Raw genomic sequence first — 4,703 nt, forward strand, 5'->3', positions numbered from 1 at the left:
CTTTGCATTTCTTGTTTAGTTGTGGTATAGTGGATTTGTTAAAGGGTACATCTACACCAAGATATCTGTAAGTTTTAACGTAGCTAATGATTTCACCCTGCAAATAGATGGGTGGGGGATGTCGTTTGCTTGTTAATATCTTTGTTTTAGAGGAAGATATTATGAGGCCTAGTCGATTACAAATTGCTTGAACTTCATTAAGAATGGTATTCATCTTCTTATGCCCTGTTGTATGGATCATGATATCATCAGCATAGCTTATAGCTATATGTTTAGGTGAGGCAGGTAGAGCATTTAGGAGAGCATTAATCAGAATATTAAATAGCATGGGACTAAGAACTCCTCCCTGCGGTGTACCTAAAGACATTTCTTTAGAATCACTTCTGAAGCCTTGGTAAAGGACAGAGGATACTCTATTTGACAGGTATCCTATTATCCAGCAGAGTAAGCTACCACCAATATTCATTTTGGCTAGTTCATGTAGTATAACTGTTCTGTTTGCAATATCAAATGCAGATTTTAGATCAAGAAAAGTGGTAAAACTAGTAGAGGTGTGTGCAGTGAGAAAGGTGGAAATACAGTTCTGCACACTTTTACCTTCCATGAACCCATAGAGGTAGGGGGAAAGTTGATGTCTGATTCTGTAGTACAATCTGTTAAGCATCATTCTTTCAAAAGTTTTGCAAAGACAACTAGTTAAGGAGATCGGCCTAAATGTATCAGGCTGTTGGGGCTTAGGGATAGGCACAATGAGACTATTGGTCCAGGAAGTAGGAAGAACGCCCTCAATGTAACTGAGATTATACAGTGCCAACAAAGGGTTATCAGGCACGTGCCTTAGAGTTCTGAGAATATCATAGGTTATACCATCCTCTCCAGGAGCAGTTGATCGACCTTTGGTTAATGCATTATCTAATTCATACTCGGTAAAGAGGCAATCACTCTCATCAATATTTTGGCTCATAAAATTAATCAGTTTCAACATTTCTTCAGAAGTACTCTCTAAATTTTTTCTAATATGAGATGGAAGGCTTTCATGCCTGGATGTTTTGGCCCAGTCATTTATGAGGTCATTTGCTTTTTCAAGAGGAAAGGGATGAGCAACATTGCCAGTCTTTTTCCTGGTTATTTTATTTATACCTTTCCAAGCCAAACTCAAAGGGGTGGACCTATTTAATCCACTAACAAACTGTTCCCATTCCTGTTGCCTAAGTTCTTCCTTTCTATTCCTTGCATTTGTTAGTGCAGCTTGGAACGTTCTGAGCAGGTCTGGGGTTCTACATTCACGGTATGCTTTACCAATCCTCCTAGCTGCATGTGTTAGATTGCGCAGCTGTGGATCATTATAGTATTTACATTGGTTTTTATTGTTATTTATAGTGGAGGGTCTTTGTTTCCTATTCCTGCCCACTTGATCTGTGAGAACACTCTCAATAGTGGTAATTAAATCATCATTAAATTTTTGTGTGCCAGTGGGCTCGTAATTCTTATACCATTGATCCAAGTGGTTAATAAAGTTGTCTCTGTGTTCCGGTTTGAGAATAAGTTTCCTCCTTCTGTATTTAGCTCCTTGATTGCTGGAGATGTGATCAAGATTGACAGTTGTTAGTCTTGGGAAGTGATCAGATAGAAGATCATCAACTATGACAGAGTCATGCATCGTATATGATGTATTAAATCCAAGACACAGATCTAGTATGCCACCATATATGTGAGTAGGCTCAGTAGTGCCCACAATTCGAACATTATCATGCTCATTCAGCAATCTCACTAGTTTAGTTCCATTGGTGTTTGTAATAGACCCACCAATATTCTTATGTCTGGCATTAAAATCTCCAAGAATGATGGTAGGTTCACTATTGATGCGATCTGGTAAAGCATCAGGTCGAAGCTGGTTCGCTGGGGCATAGAGATTAAAAATGTTTATGGAAAAATCGCCTGCAAATACTTTGACACCATGATACTGCATGTTAACTCGACTCTGCAAGGAAAGGAGTGAATGTGGCAAGCTCTTTCTGACATACATCACACAACAGTTGGTTGACCTTAGGTTATAAGCTGCATATCCAGGCAAGTTTGGTGGAGGTGCTCCATCTTTCAATCTACATTCCTGCAAACAGATGACATCAATATTCTTGGTTGCACTAATATGATGTAAGTCAGGCAACCGCTTCCTGATGGAAGCAATGTTCCATGAAAAGATTTGTAATGTATCCATTGTAGTGAGTTATTACAATCTCTTGCTCATAAGATGGTAAAACTATTATGCTTTGACTGCAGTGTGCAGACACTTAAGAGCAAATAGCATAGTTTGTACGTCTTTATCTTCAGAACCTTTATTTTTAAGCATTTTTCGGCATTTTGGCAGCCAGTTATAAGGCAATTTTTGAAGGCAAGAGTTATGGGCTTCTTTCTCACAAATTGCTGGAAGCTGAACGGAGATTGCTGCACTTTTGACATCATCACCATGCTCAAGAGCATCATCCTGATTACATATATTTATTAAACTTGTCAGGATCTGTTCAAGATGCTCAATTTTTTTTCTGGAAATTTGTTATAATATGAGGAAGGTCAGGCAAATCCAATGCCTCTCCGGAGGATGGCACTTCTGGGTTAGTGCTTCCTTTAACACCTATCACCTTAACAGGTACCATGGTTACATTAGTGTTCTCTGTTTCATCATTCATTGCAGGTAGGTCCTGTGCATCTGACTCATCTCCAATTTCCAGGGAGGTTACCTGTGTGGTGTCCGTCTGACTGTTGTAGTTGTGTGTATTGGGAGAAATGACAAACTCATCCCCATATTCAGGTGTAGCCATAGGTATCTGTAGTGGCAGACCAGTAGTTCCATATGTGCTAGCAGGGATGGCTAGCTCCTCCACAGCTGGTGTGTGTGATGGCATTCTGGTATCACCAGAATTGTTTGCAGTGAGGTGGGGTTCTTGCACACTTTGCAGAGGTTCAGTCTCAGATCTGGCTGTGGTAGACTGGATGGCCCCATCCTCAGTTACCATTAAAGGACTGTTATCAGGTTTACCTCGGAGGTTGTTTGGGTTCTGACTGCAGTCCTTGTGGGAAACTGTAACCCCAACTTCTTTACAGTTAATACATTTAAATTTTTGGCTGTCAGGGCCTACTGTGCATTCTCTAGTGGAATGTTTCCCAGCACACTTACCACACCAAGAATGTAGTATTCCACAGTCTACTGCAACATGGCCATAGTGCTGGCATTTGTAACACCTACGTTTAGGGGGTAGGTACACTTCGATGTTTAGGAAACGTAAACCATGCACCCAGATATTCCGGGGGAGGGGCACAGGACCCACCCAACTGGCAATAATTTGGGATTTTCCTTTAAGTCTTTTAGGCTTGATGATATGCTCACTTAGAGTCAGATGGGATGGGTCCATGCAGAGAGGGTATCCAAAGATTATGATACTGACCCATTTTTTAAAGTGGTGAGTGTCTGATTGAGGTCGGAGCAGCTTAATATCCCCATAAGGTGTACTAAGTAGATCATTGATCAGCTCTTCATTCTGTTCCACAAACACAAAGTTGTGTGTGTTTTTCCTAAATTGGATCCTTGAGTTAGGATGCTTGTTTACAGCTTCCATTAGCCATGCACACTTAGCAGGCAGCGGGGTGTTGTCAGGGAAGTTCAGCTTAACACATTCTTCCTTTGAAGAAAGACTTCTTGCAGCCTCTGTGCACCAAGGACGTTTAGTATCACATTGTGTACGAGTCAAGTGAGTCTGACTACGTCGACGCTCTAGCCCTTTCTCACTTTTTCTCTTTTGTTTACTTTTAAAGGTCTGGAAGCTATCATCATTTCCATCACCTGCAGAAATAGGTTCCTCTATGACAGTTGCCATGTTTGCCAGTGATGATATCTGGTGTTCCCTTATAGCTTATGCAAGAGCAAATATTCACTACAAAGTCAGAAGTCCAAGTTCAATGAACACCTCCAACCATACTCAACCCAGACCACCACCACTCAATACAACACACACCCCACCAAAAACACACTCAGAGACCTCTTGTATGTGTGTTAATAATATGGTACATATAATGATATAATGGATGGTACAGGCGAGGTCTTACACCATATCACAAATTACAAAGATGAACAGAGAGAGAGAGAGAGAGAGAGAGAGAGAGAGAGAGAGAGAGAGAGAGAAAGTAGGTAATATTGAGCATAAAATTAGAATTCTGACATACATCACATTAAACATGAGGTTCAAATGATAACTTTCACTTGAGATAGTTCAGGCTACTGCCACCTAATGTACCTCACTGAAATAATAATATAGCAGACATCACAATGAATGCTGAAGACAACCTCTTATCCCAACCATAGATTGTAAACAGAATTACTAAAAAAAAAAAAAAAAAAAAAACTAGGTGATGTTACAATGACAATGAGATAAATCACTCTGGTTGACTTCCTTGGTCCATCCTGGGTAACTCACACGTTACTATGTTATACATGTATGCAAGCATAAGTGTGCAGCTGTAGATAGATGAACCAGTACCTAAACAATCTCACTTACACACGCATTACTATGTATGACAAGTGTTACCAAGTACACCAAGTGTACACTTTATCACTTAGAATACACTTTTGTTGATGTAAATATAGGTGAGAGTGGTACACCGCTGGTCTTAATAAACACACTCAACTTCTCAAGGTCACACACTAGGCC

Source organism: Cherax quadricarinatus, chromosome 3 (assembly GCF_038502225.1).
Source record: "Cherax quadricarinatus isolate ZL_2023a chromosome 3, ASM3850222v1, whole genome shotgun sequence".
Lineage (NCBI taxonomy): Eukaryota > Metazoa > Arthropoda > Malacostraca > Decapoda > Parastacidae > Cherax > Cherax quadricarinatus.